At 35.5% G+C, this 24,157-nt stretch overlaps 1 long non-coding RNA gene and 1 pseudogene across 1 annotated transcript; both read right to left on the bottom strand.

Annotated features, from left to right (window-relative positions):
• Positions 1–6: 6 nt before the first annotated feature.
• Positions 7–1,368, bottom strand: LOC113072661 (uncharacterized). The gene is made up of 3 exons (XR_003280326.1): positions 1,278–1,368; positions 811–977; positions 7–32 (listed from the first exon to the last, which is right to left on the bottom strand). It is a non-coding gene; the product is annotated as an uncharacterized LOC113072661 (long non-coding RNA).
• A 28-nt stretch (positions 1,369–1,396) lies between these two features.
• LOC113072662 (nesprin-1-like) overlaps positions 1,397–24,157 on the bottom strand; it is a 33,957-nt pseudogene continuing 11,196 nt past the window's right edge.

Below are 24,157 nucleotides of genomic sequence, written 5' to 3'. Positions count from 1 at the left end.
ACCTGGAAAGCTGCTCCTGAAGCACCTGGATTCTGTGAGGAAGAGGTTAATGTACACTGCTATGTTAGACATACTCCATTTTTTTAATGCAAAGTTTATCCCTCATCCACGCAGACCGTTTACAAATATAGAAAACACAATAAAGCAGATTATTAGTTCAGCCAAAAATGAAAATTAAGCCATATTAAGTCATCCTTGCCATATATGACTTTTTCAGCTGGAGTTATTTAAAAATGGCACTTCATCTTTCAAGCCGTTTGATGCAACTCAGGTGTTGCACTCCATCGGTCCATAAGGAGTTTAATAAAAAGCTCATCCATTTAAAAAAAGTGTCTCACACTGCTCCGGAGAGGCTGAACAAAGGCCTCCCGTAGTGAATCGATGCATTTTTTTAAAGAAAAATATCCATATTCAAAATGTAATAATAACTTTAATCTAGTTTGCGCAAAGGGTTAAAAACAAAGCAGTTCTGGGGGAATGATGTATGTGTTTGGCTTTGCACATGCACTGCTCAGGAGTGATGAACGCAGAAAGGCAATTTTTTAAATAGCTCCAAATGAATTCATCTGAAAGAAAATAGTCATAAACATCCAGGATGACTTCAGGATTAATTTTCATTTTTGGCTGAACTAACCCTTTAACATACTGGCCCACCCTGATCAACAACAGCATGGTTTATGACAGCACATGGATGCTGGCTAATCAAAAGTGCAAAAGCAGGATCAGGAAAAGCTTGGAAAATAGTCACCCAAAACTATTTATGAAGCAAGAAACCTAAAGATGGCCTTGCTTATGCTTAATATGACTGACCTTTGAGGTATAGTTGTGGTCTGACACTTCCATCTTTTCTCGAGCTGTTCATGATCTTCTGTGAGTGTTTCCACACGTTCATCTGATGCAGTGGTGTAAAGAGTTGGCGTTTGAGTCACCAGTCTGTTGTGAACCGTCTCCAGAGACTGAAGTTCACTCTGTAGGTGCTTTAAAAGAAGCGTAAGAAACAATATGAAATGTTTAATTCTTCTCAAACATCCCTGATCTTCAAAATGTGCTTTTTTGCAAAGAAAAAAAGCTCATTAACTTTTCATCATAACAGTTCTGAAATGAAGAGATAACATTAACATTATAATCGCTCTACTTTTCACAATGTAGTTAAATCCTAATGGATAAAACCAAGCATGTCAGTCATTATTTCCAGCTAAATATTGTGTTGTCACATAGAAATATGTCACATTGTTCAAGTAAAGTGTTTTTTTCACGGCTTTTAGTTGATTTATTACTTTCAGTTCCAGCAGTTCTCCCTCCAGCTTTAGTTTATCGACCGGGAGGAACTGAGAGTCAGGTTTGGTTATGGATTCACATCTCTCCAGGCATGGACTGCAGGACAGACCAATCCTTTTCATACCTCAAACAACAAATCAAGAGATTTAAATAAACATGTCTTATAATAACTTGAGATTTAAATACAATAGATTTCAAAAGAGACAACAAAACATACTTTTGCCAGTGTGACAGAAGGCTCTCCATTTGGTTCTGTTTCTCCTGGCCTGTTTTAAACACTGCTCGTAACTTTGCTGCAGGGCGGCCACGGCTCTCTCGGCCTCCTCTCTCTCGCTGAGCCTGCGGGCGCTGGCAGACAGGGACAGAAGTGTGGCCTTTAGCTTTTCTAGGGACGGGAACATATCCTGCAAACCAAAAAATCTTTGATTCAGGCCGAACTGGTGGAAATAAATGAGAACTGATCATGAAGAGATCATACCATGTGACTCTGTAGAGATTCGTAGAGGTTTCGGATGAAGACACACAGGAGGTATCAGGGCTGTCAAGCTTCTTCTGGATACCTTCAACCTCTGATTGCACCTTTTAAAAGAATGTATTACCATTAGACAACATAAGACTTCAGTAAGATTGCAGTAAACCGCATGTTTAAACGTACCTGTTGAAGGCTGGCATTGAACTTCGTCTGGTGGGAGGAGCTTTCCTCCAACTGTCCATTCAGGTGTTCCACGCTCTCCTTAAGCTCCTCCCAGTATCTGCCAATCTGTGTGAGACGGGCTTTGATTTCGTGCAGATTCGCCTGATGACACAAACTGGACGAGCGCTTGAGATTTCTCCTCCAGATTGGACAGGACCTGTGTCCTCTCCTGCAGACCCTCTCTGATTGTCTAAGAGATAAAACATTGCAATGTCAGCCGCACTTTATATAGAATGTAGTATTTTTATTTAAATAGTTAATCTGCTAAAAAATACAAAAATTCATAAGCTTTTTCAGATTATAAACAGAGGACACAAGCGATTCAAAATAAATGTGTAACTTAAAAAAAATTGTTTAATAATAAATGATAAGCAATGATCAAATGGTAATCTAAAAAAAAAAAAAATAATAATAATAATAATAATATATATATATATATATATATATAATATATATATATATATATATATATATATATATATATATATATATATATATATATATATATAATTGTGAATATAAAATATATTAAACAAAAAACCTAAAATACAAAATTATTTTTTAAATTTTACAAATGTTTAAGTTTATAAATATAAGTATTCAAGTATTCAAAAAAACATTGTTCTTTTATTCAGTTATATATTTATTAACGCACATTTACAGAACAGATCTGCTGGTCCAAAGGTGCACTGGAGCTTTTCAAGGCATCTATTTCTCTTTCTCTCTCCGTTATCCATGTGGAAAAAGCTTCAAACTCCTTCCCGAAAGAATCCCACTGATCTTTCATCCCCTCCAAAGTCTTCACACTGAAAAAATGATACAGTAATAAAACAGACTTTTTGATTTCCTAATGAATTCACAGACAATGCTTAATGCGTTTGTCTTAATAATCTATAAAATAAAGTAGGTATTACTCTCGCTTGAGTCCAGTCTCAACTTCGTCCACTTGTTCACTCAGAGCACGTGCTTGATCCTGGAGGAGAGAATGATTTTTGGGGCCTAATTGGATCTCTGTGGCCCTCTTGAGAAGAGTGTTAACCTGTCTGGCCTCGGTTTCACACTGTTTCAGGAGCTCCTACAGGAAAAAACAGAAGCAGCTGAAGTGAAAATGACTTGAGTTTTGTTTTTGTGAAAATAATTGCAAGCCATTTCAAAACATCAACCTGTAGGCTGCTTGCAGTCGAGTGCACTTTGGCTATTTTACAATGGCTTGTAGTGAGGCTCATTCAGTCAGATTGTATTGCTAGAGCAGATTTTCTAATGAGGATCTGTTGCATAATCTCTCGCAGCTCTTCTTGTTTTTAAATAAAGACGCTCATGTTTAATTAAAGGTGATTCATTACACCGAGCCCTTGGAGATCAAGTGTTATTCTCACCTTGGTCTGCTCCAGCTCTGTGCTGAGACTGTCTGGACTGCTAAAGTTCATCTCTCTCTCTGTGACCGATCGCACTTTACCCACAAACTCCCTCACTGCTGCCTGCTGACCCTCGAACTCCTGCCAAGCAGCTAAAGTCACCTGACAACAGAGAAGGACATTCATACCGCGGCTTCAAAGAAAATATTTGATCTGCTTAATCAAAAAAAAAAAACATAAAAAAAAAAATCGGTAACACTTTAGAATAAGGTTCCATTAGTTAATGTTAGTTAATGTATTTATTAACATGAACAAACAATGAATAATACATTTATTACTGTATTTATTCATCTTTGTTAATGTTAGTTAATGAAAATACAGTTATTCATTGTTAGTTCATGTTAATTCACAGTGCATTAACTAATATTAACAAGCACAACTATTGATTTAAATAATGCATTAGTAAATGTTGAAATTAACATGAACTAAGAGGATTGTTCTTGCTTAGTTCATGTTAACGAAAGTAGTTAACTAACATTAACTAATGGAATCTTATTCTAAAGTGTTATCAAAAAATCTATATTAAACTGCATTCAAAAGATCGATTTTTAATGTGTCCTATTTCCAAATGAAATCAAATAATAATATAAAGTAAAAAAATAAACATAAAAATAATATATATATATATATATATATATATATATATATATAAGGATTTTTAATAATAATAATATTTTAATAATATTTAAATATGATTAAATAAATATTTCTTCTAAATATTTAACATCCATTTTAATATATAAATTTGTGTTTTTATGATCACTATAATTTTTTTCACATTAGTAATTAATTATATAAATATTTTATTTAATATATATATTTAATATTAAAAAAATATTTTTTAATTTAACTTAATTTAATTTCCAGGTTCTGCAATATATATAAAAACATCTAAAATACATAATTATATTTTATATTTATTTGAATTTATTTAACCATCCTCACCTCCAGGTTCTTTTCCTGTGACTCTGTGCTTTGCTCCATTTTGCTCAAGGTGGTGTCTAGTTTCTGCAGGTCTTCCTCTAAGCTCTCCTCCAGACCCTCCTCTATCTGCAGCTGCTTTCCACGGTCTATCTGCTCTCGCATCTCCTTCTGCTTGAGCCGCAGACGCTTCAGATGTTGCTGCACATGAATGTCGGATATAAATATGATTTTCAGCCTCATGTATCAGGGTTGCGTTTCATTCAGTGAGGGTGGCACCTGGTGAAGCAGCAGCAGTTGTTGGGCTTCTCTGATGGACTCAGAGTCCAGAATCTTGCTGGTGTCTGACTGCAGCTCCTGCTGACCCTGTGTCAACTCCTCCAGAGTAGTCTTCACCTCCTCTCTGAACTGCACACAGTCGCTCACCGCCAGCACCATCTTCTCTGACTATCACAACACACACATACAATCTTCTTTTTTTAATATTTAATATTTAAACATGGAAAACAGGACTTTCAATACTTTTTTAAACAGAAGTCTTAAAGGTACAGTAGCAAAAAAAAAAAACGTTTATTATAAGAGGGTGGGAAATGGTCATGAAAAGTAAGTTAGAAAGTATTATGAGTGGAAATTAGGCCAAATGTGTTACAAAACTACATAATCTCATCAAAATGTTCAGTTTAAACCTGAAAAAACACTTTATACTCTGAATTTAGTGACTGATGGACTAATTTACTTTATAGCTAACAGCTGATTTACATTGACATTTTCTTATACGACATATACATGATCATATTTTAATATATTATATTGAATAAACAGGATTAAGGTTGCAAAATACTTCAGTTATGATAAGAATTAATGCTGTCAAATGATTAATTGTGATTAACTGCATCCAAAAGTTTTCGTTTACATAATATGTGTGTGTGAACTGTCTGTGCATATTTATTATGCTTATATAAATGCACACACAATCAAGTATATATTTAAGAAAATATGTGAAGTTTATATATTAAATATTTGTATATATGCTTTAAATTGTATGAATATAAAAATATACACTTTTTTGAAGACATGAAAATGTAAAAAAAAAAATGCTGTATGTGTGTGTATTAATATATACATAATAAATATACACCATACACACACATATATTATGTAAACTAAAACGTTTAACATTTGACAACATTTCAAGTGTAAAGCAGCTCAAAAAAGACAACAGTGAAATAATTCAGCTTAATTAGTTAAATATGTATTCATGTGTTAACAAAACAATCATGATATTAATATATTATAATTACAATATATATATATACACACACATAAATATACACAATATATAATATTTAATTTAATTTAATTTAATTTAATTTAATTTAATTTAATTTAATTTAATTTAATTTAATTTAATTTAATTTAATTTAATTTAATTTAATTTTATTGGAAAATGTATTTCCTTTGTCTTAGCTCCAGGTTCAATAAAATATAAAGATATCTGCTAGCAGCTGCAGCTGATATGCATTGATATTTTCTCTATATTGCAGATGATTTATTTGGATTTGTTCTTAAATTGAGTATGTCTCACCTCAGAAAGGGAGGAGAGGAGACCCTTGAAGTCACAGGAGAGTTTGCGGAGAGCAGCTCCCTGTCTCTGAGCATCACTCTCTGTGCAGACCTCTATCAGAGCGGCCAAACGTGTCTTCAGCCAGCTCACGTTCCCCTCCTGCAGCTCAGCATCGTTTCTCAGACTCTGCAAACCATGAAGAGGCGATCAATCAAGATTTCACACAGCTGTCACATTCAGCTTCACTCCACTTTATCTTTGTGTCTCACCTCAATGGTGGATTTGACCTCTCCAAACTTGCCGGGGTCTCCAGCTCTGTTTCGCAGAAGTCTGAGTTGACTTTCCTTCGATGTAACCCAGGAGGAGAGTTCAGAGTACCTGCAAACACACACAAAATAATTACATTATTAATATTGTATCAATTAAAATCAACTCATATCTGCCGTGGATTTACAAACAACTGACTGAGCAATAGTCAAGTCACATTTATTTCTAAAGCACTTTATTTCAAAATATTTTCATGAGCAATAAACAGGAAAACAACAGTATTAACGCTGCAAAATTTTAATTACAATTTTATAGCAGCTAGAAAATGACAATAGTGTCATTATTCAGCATTTTAGTTACATTTTGATTCAATTAAGTTGAACAACAGTGGGGATGTTGCAAAGTTCATTAGCTGCAAGCCGGACACAATTCAACTATAATGACAAATACTGAAGTCAATGTTAATTCAGTTCAGTTCAATAACAGTGCAAAGTTTATCAATTATGGTAACAAGTTTAACTGAGCTATAAGCAGCTCTACAGAAAACAATAAGTCAGTTAAGTGTTGATTCAGTTATGTTCAATATCTCTATAATGTATCAATTATGAAACAAATTTGAGAGTCATTATTCAGCTCTTATTTCAATATTTGTTCTCATCCGATAGTGTCAGTGCAGTCAAATCAATAATATTACTAAATATCAAATGTCTTTTAAACAGCTTCAAAATGTGAAAATAATTAATTTTTTTTAGCTAATTAATCAATCATGAAACTGTACAGATAACAGTGTCAGTATTCAGCTCAAGTTAGTTCAGCGTTTGCATAATTCAGTTCAATAACAGTGTAAGAGATGCACAGTTTGTCATTATCCAGCTCATTTGAGTTCAGATTCTCTTCTTATCTGACAGTGTCAGTGTAGCTGAACTGAAACCACTTTATATTCAATATTCAAAGGACTAAAGGTTCACCTGGTATTAAACTCCTTCCACTTGTCCGGGTGCTGCATTAGTTTCTGGTGTGTGCTGTCAATATCCTCTCTGACCTCTGTAAACACCGTCCTGGCGTTCTCTAAAGTTTGTCGGGCTTGTTCGCTCTCCGGAAGCTTCGAGCACAGCTCCTCCATATGCTGTAAGCGCTTCTCACAAAGAGCCTGTGGACCCTTTTCCTTAAAAAACATCTGTTTAAAGATATCCAGTGTAAGCGTTCCCTATTTCCAAGGACAGAAAGAGTGCTTCTAGAGGGGTGTAATGCTGGTGGCTCTCACCCTGTGCTCTTTGATTAACCTCTCGCTGCCCATGCTGGGCAGACTGCGGTTCTCACGGGACAGTTCAGCCTGACACTCCTGCACCGAAGCCATCAGACGACTCTTCTCCAGCTCCACCTTCAGATGCAGCAGGTGAGAGGGAATCTCTATTTGGACATCCTGCAGAAAAACAGTGCGGTGGGGGCAATTCAAGTGGGTTTCCTCATACTTTTAAGCTATAATTTACAGTCAAGTCAAATTTTTTTAATGTTTCAAAATTCTTTTTTAACTTTTAAACTTTAGAAATGATCATTTGTGAACCCCTTCAAGCATGAAAGCCCATATTAGCAACCCATTTATGTCCCGTTCTATTCTATTCTATTCCATTTAGAACTTGACTGCTGAAGTACAGTTGAAACTTTTTCAACAGAATCAGGCAGCAGTCAAAACATATTTACTTAAAAGAAAATAACTTAAATGTATGGCAGTGCATTGAATCCTCCAGATGAAATAACATAATATACTGTAGTGCAATTGCACCTTTTATTATTTTATTATTTATTTATTACTTAATGTTTGAATTAGATGCAAATGTCCTGTTGAGGCTTTTATTCATTTTTATTATTATATATTAATATTATATGTAAATGTTTTTCTGTAACAGATACTGTTCGGTCACAGAAATATATATATATAAAAAAAAAAATTATATATATATATATATATATATATATATATATATATATATATATATATATATATATATATATATATATATATATATATATATATATATATATATATATATATATATATATATATATATATATAGTGTTCCTGTAGCTCAACTGGTAGAGCAATGCGTAGCAAGCAACCAAGCGCAAGGTTGGGGGTTCGATTCCCCGGGAACACATGATATGTAAAAATTGATAGCCGGAATGCACTTTAAGTCGCTTTGGATAAAAGCATCTGCTAAATGCATAAATTTAATTTAATTTAATTTAATTTAATTTAATTTAATTTAATTTAATTTAATTTAATTTAATTTAATTATATATATATATATATATATATATATGTGTGTGTGTGTGTGTGTGTGTGTGTGTGTGTGTGTGTGTGTGTTTGTGTGTGTGTATATATAATATATAATATATAATATATAATATATATAATATAATATAAAATTTAAATAGTTAAATAATAAAATAATAAATTGAAAAATAAATATAATTTAAAAAAATCTTTATTATAATACATAATAATAATATATAATATAATAATAATTTATATCAGCAAGTTTTTAAATGCTATAGAGATTGGTTTTGTGAGGTGAGACTGTTGTCTGACCTTCCACTGTTTGTGCAGTTTCCTGACTGTCTCCTGCAGATTCTGCTGTTCTTGCTCCGGTAGTATATCTGTGAGTTCATCGCAGGCTTTCAGAAAGGCATTGAGGACCCTCTGATCCAGCTGCCCAAAGAACTCCTGCACACAAATGTTATGTCAGCTTTCACATTTCTGTGAACTAATTTCCATCTGGAGACGAATTAAAGTTCAAACTCTGCTTTCGGCCTATTTGCAAGCCCTAGAATAGACGGTCGGGTTTCATTTCTCACAGTGTGCTTTTTCAGAAGGTCCTCTGGGTTTCCTCTCTCCGTCATGGAGCTGCGAGCTATTTTCAGAACCTTCTCCAGCTCCACACGAGACTCCTCAAATCTCTTCATCAGGCTGCTGTTCGCCTCCACGTGCCTCTTCCATTCTGTGGTTTCTTTTACCATGCCCTTTTTGAGATAAAGCATACAGTACAACAATGGACATTTATAAAGAAAAATTCACAAATGGGAGTTATTTCATTTCACAATTGTTGTCAGAAGAGATCTCAAACTGTGCTCAGATTTTTGCAATCAATAGTCATAGATTTAAACAATAAACATTTCTCAGTCTCATTCTTGCATATAAGACCTGATGTTGTAGGTCCCACCTGTGAAGAGGCCTGGAGCTCGGTGATCCTCCTCTCTAGCAGTGACGTGTCCAGGTGTTTTAGGTTCTTGCTGGTGTCCAGTGACCTCAGAATGATCTGATGGTTTTTGTCAATCACTGACAGACACTTTTTACAGCTCTGCTGATAGGTCACCAGCTCCTGATTATTGTATAAGCAGAGACAATATAAAAAGAGGAGCTGTCAAAATCTTAAAAAGCCGGTCAACACCAAGTTGGATGCAAATAAAGGACACAAAATATATATATAAATAAATGTATCATTATCTGAATAAACTGCTTGATTTGAGAGTCAGTGTTGCTAAACTAAAACTACAATATTCCCATTTAAGAGTTGGGCAAAATATTTTATTTTTATTTACACCAAACAGTTTTAACCAGTGTTATGTTAGCATCAATGAGATACTACTATGGTTTTGAATTAGTCAAAAAAAAAAAAAGTCTTTAATCTAGTATTATACATTTTGTATTTATATAAATTTTTTCATTCTTATTCCAGCTTTTGTTAATTAGTATATCTAGTTAATGTTGCCTCATCAACCAGCTGAAATAATATTTTTTTAATATTTTAATTTAGTTAACAGTAATGTTTCTGTTTCTGGTTTTAGTTAACTACAGTATAATAACCCTGGTTTTAACTGCTTCTTTACTTTATCGGATGATATATTACTTGCAGATATTTCATAAATGTAAATCTTGCTATTTGTTTTTTAATTGGGAATATGTCTTTAAGGATGTGCAAGCAGAATCACAACACTAAAAGCTTGCTGTCACATAACTCATAGTCCTTTAGTCACCTGACACTTCAGCTTGAAGTCTCCTGGAGCCTCGGAGTCCCGGGAGGAAGTGATGCGGCTCGCCTTCTCCAGTGACTGGTAGAAGCCGGTGATATGCTTCTCCATTTCCTCTAACGGCGGCAGCATGGTCTGGGAGTCCCTCAGCAGAGGCAGAGCTCTTTCTCTGATCTGAATAAGACATCGGGGTCATAATGTGAGATGGTGTGATAATGCTCTAATGCGGCAGTGCATGAGGGAAAATACAGGCCTGGCACCTTGCTGATCTCATCCTTGATGTTTGTCATGGTAGCCAGCATCCGAGCGATCTCTTCCTCTGTGAGGTCTTTGGTCAGCTGCTGTGCGTTACGTGTGGCCGTCTTGTACGCTGCCTCCATGGACGGCACTTTGTGCTTGATGTCCTACAGGAAATAAGATGACATTTGCATAATCTGCATAATGTTTTTCAAGTTTCTGGCCAGTGCGTTTGGAAGCATTAAATTGTTTAAAAATGAGAGTAAGATATTTAAAGTGTTACAAAAGGTTTCTATTCCAAATAAACGCTGCTCTTTTGAATTTTCAACTCATCACAGAATCTTGAAAAAAAAAAAACTGTTTTCAACTTTGAAAATAATAAAAAATGTTTCTTGAGCAGCAAATCAGCATATTAGAATGATTTCTGAAAGATCGTGTGACAGTCAAGACTGGAGGAATATATTTTACACTTAAAAATATACTACGAAAGGGAATGGCTATTTTAAATAAAAATAATATTTCACAATTTTATTGTATAAGAGGCTTTTTTCTGAACCGACTCCAAACTTTTGAACAGTAGCCTGATTTATAACGGTCAACACACAGTCAGCTGCTCAAAATGACAAATTCTACAGGTTTTATCACTTTAAAGTGGTAGACGCTGCAATCGACCAATCAGAATCAAGTATTCCGTTGCACCAGCTATGTAAACTCTGATTACCTCAATGTCTTGTAGATGTGTCCGTATGTTCAGAAATGAAACTTGAACTGGTGTGTCCATCCTCTCGTTAGCCGAGTCGATAAATTCTTTTAAAGCTTCAATCCCATCGTCATAATCTTTTCTCAGCTTGTCCACTCCATCTGCTCTCGCATACTAAGAAAAAAAAATCATCATGTTATATTTACATTATATTATTTCAACAAATGAAAATAGTCATGAGAAACTAAATTATGCATGTGTTGGGTGAAAGAAACCTTGACTTGAGAGATAAAAACCAAATGCTTGGCGTCTTACATGTTTGACTTTGACAAACAGCTCTCTCCATCGGCCGTTGAGAAGCAGCAACTGCTGTTTCAGTTCTCGAGACACGGTCTCATCGCACGTCTCAATCAGGAAGTTTCCAGCATCATTCATGTCCATGTGCTGCTGAATCCAGTGTGGAAGATTCTGGAAAAACTCCTGCAGAAGAATTCACACTCTTTATACACAACCGATTTCATTCCACAGCGTTTCATGTGAAAGCCACACACTCTTTCCACGCACCCGTTTGTCGCTCTCTGACTGGTTGAGCATCTTCTCGGCGTCCTCCAGCCAGGCCTGCAGGCTGGCCACAGTGCTGCTGTATTTCTCCCAGTTGCAGATCACTTCCTCCAGCATGCTGCGGACGCTGCGCACCTCCACTGACAGGTTCTTCCACTGCGCTGTCGCATCGCTCAGAAACTTATTCACGCCTTCTACCTCCTCAGCTGAAATCAAATCACATTATGATTAACACCGAAAAAACAAATGCATTTCCCAGTGTGTTTATGAATTGCACACAAATCAATCCCTAGAGTCAGGACAGTGCCTACTGTTGTGGATTACAGTATCAGCCACTGAGGATACACGGGGCATCTTCTTGAGCAATTTCGTTTGGGGAGTTTCACATTAGGAATGGATGGCAAACGTCTGTCTGGATACTCAAAAAGTTGCCCCGTGTACCGTCAACCTAAGTGAACTGACAGGAAGGGTTAGTAGAAGTTAAATCAGTGTATTGTGATGTTACACACGTCAATCAAGATCAACCACATGATCTAAACAGTCACTATGTTAGAGAGTACTCTGGTTCCTCTAAACTCACCTCTCTTGGGGATTCTACTGCCTAGAATATGAAATAGATAAACCACATTATCTATTACACTCAATATGGTATGGTATTTAGTCAGGTAAACATATTAATAAAGCCCAGCCATTACATGTCCAGGTCATGTTTCTTGACATTTTACAAAATTATCAAAATAAGAAAATCTGTTTTGCAATGATATTGTCTTTTAATTTGTTTCAAAATTATTTTGGGGGGAAAGGTTTTTTCTCACATTTTTTGTATTATATTATCATTTATCCCTACTTATTTAATCCAAAAAATGAAATGTAAATTTAAAATAAAATGTAAATTTTGAAATGTAATTTATTACTGTGATGGAAAGCTGAGTTTTCAGCATTATTACTCCAGTCTTTAGAGTCACATGACTCTTAATATATATATATATATATATATATATATATATATATATATATATATATATACTTTTTTTCTTCGATATAAGATTAATAGAAAGTTCAATACTAGAATAGTTTAATACATCCTGGCTGAATTAAAACCTCAATTTCTTTTGAGACAATATTTGGCCAAGATACAACTATTTGAAAATCTGGAATCTGAGGGTGCAAAAAAATAAAAAATATTGAGAAAATCACCTTAAAAGTTGTCCAAATTTATTCTTAGCAATGCGTCTTACTAATAACAGTATGAAGTTTTGATGTATTTATGTATTTATGTTAGGAAATTTATAAAACATCTTTATGCCTTCATAACCTATTTTTGGGATAAAATAAAAATGTATTCATTTTGACTCATACAATGTATTTTTGGCTATTGCAACAAATATACACCAGCGACACACACACACACACACACACATATATATATATGCCTTGTCCAGATAGGTGAAATGCATCAATGCAAGAAAACTTTTTTCTCTTGATTCTGGAGTGAAATATGACCTTTCATTTGTGACATTCACCCATTCATATATGTATTTAGTATCTTTATATTAAGATTACCATCACGTCAAAGAAGACCATCAGATGTGAGTCAAATATAATTCTCTAAGATATAATATTGCTCCAGAGCATATGTTTCAAGGACGTGTGACAGGAGGAGGCTGATCACAAAGCAACAGGCTCATTTTGTCTGCTGGAGCTCAGAATCGCTGCCAGGGAATGACTCTAAAAAGCTTCATGAATCTCCAGCCTCGGAAGAAAAATGGCTGAAAGTGAGACGTATCTTACCTGAATCCCCAGATTTCAAGTAGGAGTCTGCAGCTTGTTTCAGAGTCTGGAACGTGGTTTCATACTGCTCGAAGAACTTATGGCCTTCGATGAACACCTGTGTGCAAAAGAGGACAGTAATGGGAAGATGTTTCATAATATGTCAGCTGAATCATTTTTATAAAGCAGATTAAAAGAGTTTATTAAATACGCTGGAGGACATACAATATAATTTTGCAGAAGAAGCTCCACTGAGTCCCGCCGGCCGTATTTAATGATCCAGGATTTGAGCTTTGACTCGGCCAGCATGAGAAACGCCATGAGACGGTACTTCATCTCCCAGAACTCAAGCTTAATCAGATGGACGTGAGATGATGTGGACACGAAATTAAACCTGTGCAAACATTAAATATGAGTAATATAGCAGTAAACTATGGGATTTTGAGTCCTAAGTTTCCATAATTACATTATACAAAGTTAACATTAAAGTTAATGTTAAAAATAAATGTTGCTGGTCTTATTGTGCATGATTCATTAAAAGATTGTTTTCTTCAAAATGCAATAATATCTGAAAAGACTTTCTTTTCTATGGACGTAACCATGCAACATGTGTCAGAAATGTTTTATTAAAAAAAATATTGTACAATTTTTTTGAAACAAATGCTGTCTCATGTTGTCTTTAAACCGTTAAATGAAACTTAAAGTCATCAGATTGAACCTTTCTGCCATGTCCTGAAGCTGCTCTGAAGGAACCGGGACGCCGTTTACCGATCGGTCTCTGTGAATCTGTTGAAATGTCTGTCGGTGTCCCTCCAAATTCTTCAAAACCTCCTGCACAGAAAGCACAGATATTGTTTTTCATTTTAGCTGTGCAGTGATTGGAGCAAGATCCTTAAGAGAGAAAAAAGTCCCTGCATCTACCGTGTGCTGTTCCAGTTTCCTGTGGATGATGTTGGCCGTCTCTTCGTGGGCCTGTTGAATGGGAATGTCTTCTCTCAGGGAAAGTTCTGCCCGATGCAGCCAGGCTCCGATCACTCCCAGAGGCCCCGGCAAAGACTTATCCAGAAGGATGTGCCAGTCTAAGAGCTGCGCAAGCCACACAAAAGCATCGCAGATATGAAAAGGAGAGATCTGCTTTGAAAGCTGTTCAATGTCTGTGAGGTCCCTTCAAACTGTCAAGTGTCTGGACAGTGGACATCTCTGTTCCTTTAAACAAAACCGTCTCTGTGTGCCTGTCCTCTTTCCTCAGTAATGAACCCTGTATCCACGGTCAGTGCTCTAATTCACACTTCATTACAGCTAATGACAACCAGAGAAGCACAGCGGAAAAGTTCAGAGTTGAGCTCTGAAGTAAAAAAAAAATTTTGCAAACAAAATATATCCGTTAATATTTACAATCTCCAGCTTGAATTAAAATATCAATATGATTGAATTAAATAGCTATCCCCCGGTTTCACAGACATAGCTTAAGCCTAGTCACAGATTAAAATGCATGTCTAGGCTGTTTTATCGGAAAAAAGCGTACTCGTCTTAAAATATGTCAGTTGCATTGTTTTGTCTGAAGATGCTCACCAGAAGTGTTATTTTCCTAAGGTATGTTTATAAAAACTACTTTTATGTACTTTTAAACTAAGAAGAGCATGATACTACAATATTTCCTTGAATGGTGTTATAGTGAACAAACACTTTAAAGCACGCACCCTGACAGACACGTGATCCCAGGCCTGTTTGACCATGGCCTGGTCCACGGACAGTTTTCCGTCCTTGTGCACCGGCTGCAAGAGAGACTCGATCTGTTTCTTTCTCATCTCATACTGCACACGGTAACTCTTAAAAGCCTGCAGTCAAAGAAGAAGGATGGAGGAGAAATAAATACATCTGAGCTTATAGCAAACTCAAAACTCTTTTCAAAAACAAGAGTTTAGCCAATCATGACAGAGCTCAATTGCAAACTGAAGTAGCAAAAACAGTCTGTTTAATTCCGGTGTTCACCTGATATTTGTCGGTGAGACTCTCTTCAGATCCCTCTGCATGCAGTAAATCTCTCTCTAGCTGATCCAGCCAGACCTTCACCTCCCTCAGCACCTTGCGTTCCTCTCGCTGTGCACATCAGACAGAAAGAAACAAAGATTTATCACTGGCACAGGTATTCAGCAAGAAACCCTCATAACAAGAACCCACAGAAGGTAACACATCAGTGTGAAACAACGAAAACTAGGAGAGAGTCCAAAGAAGAGTACAGATCATAATGCAAAGCTGTTATTATACACATACCTCAAGCAATAGCTCAATATCTTGTGGATCATACTGTCCAGGAGAGCAAAGACACATCAAGAGATGCAAACATAACACAGTCAAGACGTTAGCAAGATAAAAGCCAGAAAGAGAGGAAACACACAGAGAGTATCCACCACCGACAGACCATTCTCAGCAAACAGTGACATCTGTGTGTTATATCTGTCCACAGAACTTATTACTCATTTCATTAAAAAAATACTGATCTTATTTGGTAGATTTAAACAACATTTTAAACAGATTAATTTTAGTATGAAATATTTGCTTTTTATCTGTCAGTGTACTGTACATGTGCTTATTTTCTGTTTTACTTTGAGAATTTAAAAAAGGATAAAATTATATAGAATAAAAATAAATAAATTGAATTAAATATTTTAATAAAAATATTATGCTTCCACTATGCAATTTTTAAAATGTTATATTAAGTATGTTGATACATATGCAAATGACACTTTTTTATAAACTTTTTGTTCTTATGCTATGACATATATGCCTTTAATAAACAAAATGTTTTTTTTTAATTGTCAAAAATGTGTGTCCAGTGATGCTTTCTGACTAAAACTTAAAATAATATTTTTTAGAAATGTTTGCACATATCTTTTTAACCCCAAACCATTTTGAATGTAATTTGGTTTTCTCAAAACATGTTCTGAATGAGCACTGTCAATGTTATTCACAGTTATACTGTACAATTTATTAATAATTATTCCAAGTATTTATATGATCAATTATCCATTGTATTTTATATTCTATTATAAGCATATGCATGTTCACGTGATTTAATAAGTTACTATGATAGGGTTTAAATCATGTTTCCTACACTTTACCAGCACATATGCCATTGTTTCTTGAGAATGTCCCATTCACTAAATGAACCTCATGCTGGTGAGACGTAATCAACTCTTACCTGTAGAGCTGGGATAGAGAGAGCGAATGGAGGAATGGAACGAACCAGCTACGAAAGCGCACGGCGAATGACACAGACAGAGATACAGAGTTAGCACACAGAGCAATGCATTATGGGTGTGAATCTAAAGGAAAATGATTCCTTCCGTCCACATTGTGATGGACTACAGTAATGTTAGTGACTGATGAAGAAGCTCTACAGCAGTGACTGCAGTAAATAACAACAGCAAGCGGCTAGTGTATTTTTAGCTCATACATGAGCGTAAGCACTAAAGCGTACCTCCTCTTGCTGTCCATCTGTCTCAGACTGGTGGGGATCTGGATAGTGCTTCAGGAACTGAGCTACGTATGTCATTATGGATTTCTCATCAGGCTTGTCCACATCCACATCTGCAATGAAGAAAAAACCATTCTGCTGTTTTAGTTTGAGTTTTACTGTGCATCATCAGGTGACTGTCATATTAGACGATCCACTGACCTGAAGAGTCAAATTAGGCTTTTTATAGCCTCTTCAAAGGGCCTCTATAAAATCACATCATGATGTCATGCTAGTCTGTAATCTGGCCTGATGTCATGCTTGAATAGCAGCATGACCTACATAAGAAACTATAAGAGCATCTGTCTGTAACGAGGCCTGATAATGGAACATGCCCAGTATAATGAAGCAGTGTCTATTCACATCAAACTCAAAACCAATAAGTGGCTCTTCAAACCACAATAGATCATTGACTCAATCTACATTATTATCCACACAACATTAGTTCTGGTGCCACACTCATGTTATCAGATGCTTATACCATATGCTATCCTATACTATATGATACAATACTATGCTCTACTATACTATGCTATTATTATTATATTATATTATATTACAGTTATTTAAAAAAAAAATTGTAATTTTTATATTTTCCATTTTAATTTTAATTAAGTTTAAGTAATTTTGTTCTGTATGTTAATATAGCTAGTAGGGCTGTGTGATATGGACCAAAAAAACCTATCGCGATTTTTTTGATAAATTTTGCGATTTCGATTTTAATCACGATTTTGACACACACAGACATGTTTTACAGTCATAAATGCCTTCAGTATAAATTTGAAACATATTTCCAAAAGAAAACCAATGAAAGCTTTATCAAAAAGTTGTAACATGTCTCTAGAAGAGACTTAAGTCAAAATAATCACAAAGTAAAGATCTAGACATATGGCAAAAAATTATAATAAAAAAATAAAATAAAACCCGTGTTCAGGGATGTTTTTATTGTTTTTTTTTGGCCATGCATCGGTCACTGTAGCGGTGCCTCAGGTGTTATATGTTTTGCCCAATATATTTATTACCCAAGGTTCACACGTACTCAGGTTCAGAAGCAGCAACGAGAACGCATTATTGTAACGCGAAAGCACATTAAAATAATGCACAAGCGCGAATCTATCCGCTCGCACGCAGATTTCCAGATGCGCGTGCTCTACCTTAAAACGTGTTTCCTTTCCTTGTGTGCACTCACAACTCTCTCTGTCCTCATGTGCAAGATATAAAATCTTTTCGCACCTTTCTATTTATAACCTTTTCTGTTCTCGTCTTTTACCGCATGCAGTGTGAACGCTCTGTTCCGTTAACATGGTCTCGAAAAAAAAAAGGCTACGTATCACAGACAGAGTGTGTGAACCTGGAGTTAAGCATATGCCCAGTCTGCTCTGTTCTCGCACTCCACTTAGGTGCGCTGCATCCTGATTGGTTCAGATAACATACTGCGGGAGGTCGGGGCTGCAGAAAATCGTGCTATAAAGCGATTTAGAAATCGTGCACACTCAAATCGCGATTTTATTTCGATTTCGATTAATCGCACAGCCCTAATAGCTACATGTTTTTTTTTTTCAGTTTTAGTTTTAGTTATTTTAGTACATCAAATAAATGAAAATAAGAAATGTTGAATTGGCAACCATATGAAATAAAAAATGAAATAATCTATTTTATTTATATATTATTTAATTTTTGGTTAATTCTTTATTTCAAATAACAAGTTTTTATGGTTTTAGTTTTAGTTAAATAACCCTCTATACATAATTGTACTGAATGAGTCCTACATTAAAATACCATGGTATCCAAGATCATTTAAAAGAATGGCATTATATTACCATTTTACATGACTTAAAAGGTATTCCTATAGATCCATTATTAAAAACCATGGTAATACCACAGTGATGTTTTGTAAGTTGACATTGTAAGTTGTAAGCTGTTCATCTCAAAAGAAACTGGAGAGATTTTGGAGTAAAATAAGTCACATCAGTACCTTCAGGATCTAGTAAACGTGGTATTCCCAGTTCATTTTCTGCCACACTGAAGGCCTCTTCCAAGTTCTCACGATTACTTCTTTGTCTCACGATGTCCATGTCCACGAGATCAGGCCGAATGGCATGAATTACAGAATGGAAGGCCACACCACTGCGCCAACTCGGACCGAAGTCTTTAACTTCAATCCCAAGACTCCTTGAGAGATTAAATAATGACTCTTAGGGGCCTGTTTTTATACACAATTCAACATTCATTTCAAATGATCCATTTAAACCATCAAAAGATATCGTATTTATCTCAAACATTCTCCTTCAGTTGATATAATACTTGGTTGACATACTTGGTCGCTGTGCTTTGGACCCATCTGAGCAGGGCTTTTTTGGCGCTCCCCTGAAACTTGGTCATCACTTTGCGTTTCACAGGTGGGCTTCCCGTCTCCGAGCCGGCCATGCTGTCCACCGAAGACGCACTGCTGGATAAAGCCTGAAGGGCTGGAAGATTACTGGTCAACTCCTCAATCTGCAAACGTTTGTGAAGGTAGACCCTTAAAACTCAGGTAAACACAGACATATGGCAATGTTCCAGATCCTATCACCATAACTGGCAAACATTACCTGAAAATAGAGGATAATGGTCCATGTCAGCCCCAAGACAATGGACGGGCGTCCATCAGCAATGTCAGTGGCGTTGATATTGACTAGTTTGATCTGGAAAATAAATATTTTACATGTTAGAAAGTCCTAAATGGCTAAATCATTTGAAAATATCAATGTAACACACATATTATCTACAGGTCAGTGCGAACAGGCCAGTCTAAACCAGCACTATCTGCTGATGAATCATGCAGAATAACACCAGGAACGTGCGGAAAGAAAGTAAATACGGTCCATTTTGATTTCATGTCGACTTTTAAGTAGCCAGACATATTCACTTCTTTGGGAATAAGCAAATATAAATGCATGAATATATGAGGAACATGTGAGTGAAGAGGAAAAACATAATGTATGGTAAACCAGTCATGTACATCAAAAGAGATGCTTTAGAGAAACAAGCTTTCTAAAAATGATTGCAGCTCTTTCAGCCAGTAGCAGCTACAGCAGAGATCAGTAAATCATGGAGTTGCTCGCTGCTTATGGTATGCATCATCAAACGCAGATGTTTGTGAGAACTGTGACTAGGAGAAGTACTGACCGGAGACCCTCGGTACACAAAGACAAGACATGGTAAGGACAGAGTTAGAGATGCAGTTTGATGACAGACGCTGGAATGGGACATACAACATATTCAATGATCAGATAGGACTGCAGATATGCCTCGATCATTCCTACTATACAGTCAGATATTTTTTATACTTTTAATTAGCAAGTATGCATTCATTGATCCAGTTAAGAAATGTATTTTTTCAAATTAATGCTGTTCTTTTGAACTTTCTATTCATCAAAGAATCCAGAAAAATTGGTTCCCACACAAATATTAAGCAGCACAACAATTTTCAACATTGATAATCAGAAATGTTACTTGAGCATCATATCAGTATATAAGAATGATCTCTGAAGATGACTGGAGGAATTCTGCTCTGCATCAAAGGAATAAATTGCAGTACAATATATATTTTACAATAGATTAAAATTGAATACAGTTATTTCAAATTGTAATAATATTTCAGATATAACTTCAGTATTTTTATCAAACAAATGCACCTTTGTTGAGGATAAAAAAATATTAAATATAAATAAATAATTAAATAATTAAATAATGAAAAAATAAATAAAACAATTTTCAAATGTAACTTTTTAAATAAAATATCTATTAAATATAAAAATAATATATTATTGTAACTGACAGTCAATTTATCTTTTTCTTCCATATCATGTCTTGTTTAAAAAAATCCCTATTTTGTGGAAGCAGCATCATGTTTGGTCGGAAAACAAGAGTATAATCGATGGATTTAATGGATTCTGTGATCTTTGTGCTATTGGTTTGCTGCAGACATAATTGGTCAATTTACACAAATCAGTTTCATATATCAAAAGATGGAAAAATATTAAGTTAATTTGAAAGTTCATGTAAACTATCTGTCAAAGACTAACTTTAGCTTTAATTTCTATCCTGTTCATTTCTTGTCCTTCCCTGATGTTTACCAGAGCATAGTCTGGTATATACTGTTCTAGAAATACTTCTTTCAATTATAGCACAAGTATATTTATTTTTTAAAGCTAGACTTTAAAAGGTGCTGCAAGAGAGGGATGACCTAGCTGGGAGTGTTATACAGAATATCAGCGATTATTAAGACAGATGAGTGATCCTGGAGTCACCTACCTTCCTTCCCTCCAGGAACTTAAGAGCTGTGCCTATGTTGGACACCCAGTGGATCCTTCTGAGTTGGCGGCCCTGTTCGCATGGCTGCAGGGAAATACTAAATGTTTATGAAAGGAAGCAGGACCTATCATCTTGGCATTAAACAGACTGAAGATGCACTGGAGCTGCTGCTGTGCTCAATGCTGAGGCTTCACACAGTGATAATCGCAGAAACACTTACTAATCTCTGTCCAGACAGCACTTCTAACAGAGCCAGCAGTTTCACCCCATCCTTGATGTCCTCAAAGAGGTCGCTGATTTCAAAAGGAGGTTTGTGCTGGAAAAGGACAAAAAGAAGAGGATCAAATAAACTGGGAACTTAATAAACTCTTATAAATGTGTTGCATGCTTCTGCTTTTTTCATGCTTCTACTCTGAATAAATATGTAGAAATGCTTTTAGGTCATCATAAATTCTTCTCTTCATTCCCAGGGGAATTTAAGTTTCTGGCTCAGAAAATACTCTTTCATAGTTTGGGAAACATAAGGTATAACACGTTTACTGCAGATGTTGTCTTAAAAATGCTTTTGCCTTCTCACATCACACTTCAACCAGAAATACCACGCAGCATTCAAACTTGCGATCACAGAAAGACTGGAACTGCAATCTGTGTAGGCAGATGAAACTCGAACAAAAATAAACTAAATGCAAATCTATTTTTCATGTTGAAGCAGTGTAATATTCACAGGGAAATGTAAATGCTTTTTTATATGAATATGTGGATCGTTCAGTTTGATGTTAGTAAAATGTTACTTATTACTTTTATTCAACAGGAAGGTATTAAACTGGAAAACAATACATTTATTATGTACAAATTATTTCTACATTGTTAGAACTTTCTATTTATCGTATAATACATATTTCTGCAAAAATATTAAGCTGGACTATTGTTTTAATGATAATGAGAAATGGTTGTTCAAATCAGCATATTAGAATGATTTCTGTGTCAAGACTGGAGTAATGATGCTGAAAATTTAGCTGTACATCACAGGAATAAATAGCATTTTGAAATACACTGAAATATTATATCATATTATTTATAATGATATAACTGGGTTTATCTTTAAAATCTCAGTTCAGCTGCTTCTGTACAATCTGTACAAAAAAAAGCAAATGTGCTTTAAAATTTTAAAGGAAATTGACACAATAGGAAAAGATACCAAAACAGATCATCATGTGCAAACACATTTGCTTTGGTCATGCTGACTATTGAGAAAATACAAATAATAAAGGAACCAAGAAATGTAAATCAAGATTTATTTTGTTCAATAAAACAAACCAAAAATAGAGTGAGACAGACAGGCCAACCAGCGCACAAACAGACAGCGACGAAATCTGGAAGAACAGCAGGCATCTGCAGACTCATGAAGCATTACATAACATATTCTGCAGCTCAGTTAGTATGCAGTGAGCGTGTGCTGTCTATATGGACTGCAGTGGACCCACTGGCTGCAAACATTACTCAGATTCTTCAAACATTCATAGTCGTGTTTTGCAGCAGATTGTGTGGAACAAAGGACCCTCAGTGCAATCTGTGCTGACTGGAATACTTAAACCCACCATTTGTGTCAGATTAACCTCTCTTTGTGAGCTGTAAAATGCCCAGTCACCAAAGCAACTAATCACGCATAATGAGGAGAGAGGGAGGAGCAAAAACACTCACAACATCTCACTACAGCTCTACTTCAGAACCATGTTATGCATGTGGGTCATTGTACAAAACTATGTGACTTTAACAATAAATAGCTGATGTCATCCTTTACTTTGTGCCAGTGGCGTAACTTTGCTTTGAAAAGTTGTGGGGACACCTCGCAACTCCTTTTTGCTACTTTTTTATTTAAAAACCTAATTTCCTTGGGGACTGGATTTTTTCCTTTAGAGTTGGAAAAACTTAATTTTGGCTTTTCAAAAATGCATCGATGTACAGTACCAAGGGCGGTGCCAGAGAATTTTGAACGCAGGTGCTGAGGGGGTGCTAGATCATCATTGGCAGGGGGAGCGGGGCAATTCAGGGCTCCAGACTCATTCTTCCCACTGGATGCTCTTTTGCAACTAACTTTATCAAGTGGTTGCACGAGGAAAGGTTTTTTTTTTGTTTTTTTTTTAAACAATATGCTTTTATTCAGTGCATGCTGATGAATTTTTTATCATAGTTACAGTTAGCCTATATTGGAAATGAAAATGGTTAACATTCAACCCATCCAAACAAGTTCCCATTTGATCTTTCTCATATGCAACAGAAATGGCAGCTTTAATGCGTTGAACAACACGGTGGTTGCGCCAGTGTGACCGCTCATAATTTAGCCAGTCGCAGTCCAGAGACCTGCAATTAATAGTAAATATAACCAAAATAGGTTCTTATAATTTTTTCTATATACCAATAATCAAAAAAGCAACTCTAGCAAAAACAGGGGGTGGGGACATGTCCCACCCATCCCCCGCACAAATTACGCCTATGGAATGTGCTAACACATCAACAAAAGTATAGCGACTTCCTTCAATTTTCAATTGCTTTCTCTTTCCACTTCTTTAAGACGGTGTCTTTTTGGCCGGTCCCAAAAACTGTGCTTCTTCACATTTTTGGTTAAGAAAAAACGCTACTCGATGTCTTTTTTATGTATATTCATATTTTTCACTTTAGACTGATGTAATATTAGTAGAGTATAACCTTCTAAAAACAATGTATAAAGCTCATCTGGAAAGTTTACTGAACAATTAGCCAAACAGATTCACCAAGAGGAAAAGTAGATACGAACTAAAAGGTACTGAGGTTTTTACAAAACCCAGGTTCCAATCGGCTGTAATGGAAAAATGTGTCACAATTAAAGGAGTCAGTAATACATAATACTGCGGAGTAGCAGATCAACTTT

This window comes from Carassius auratus, unplaced genomic scaffold (assembly GCF_003368295.1).
Source record: "Carassius auratus strain Wakin unplaced genomic scaffold, ASM336829v1 scaf_tig00009837, whole genome shotgun sequence".
NCBI lineage: Eukaryota > Metazoa > Chordata > Actinopteri > Cypriniformes > Cyprinidae > Carassius > Carassius auratus.
This window is presented reverse-complemented; position numbering and strand designations above follow the sequence as displayed.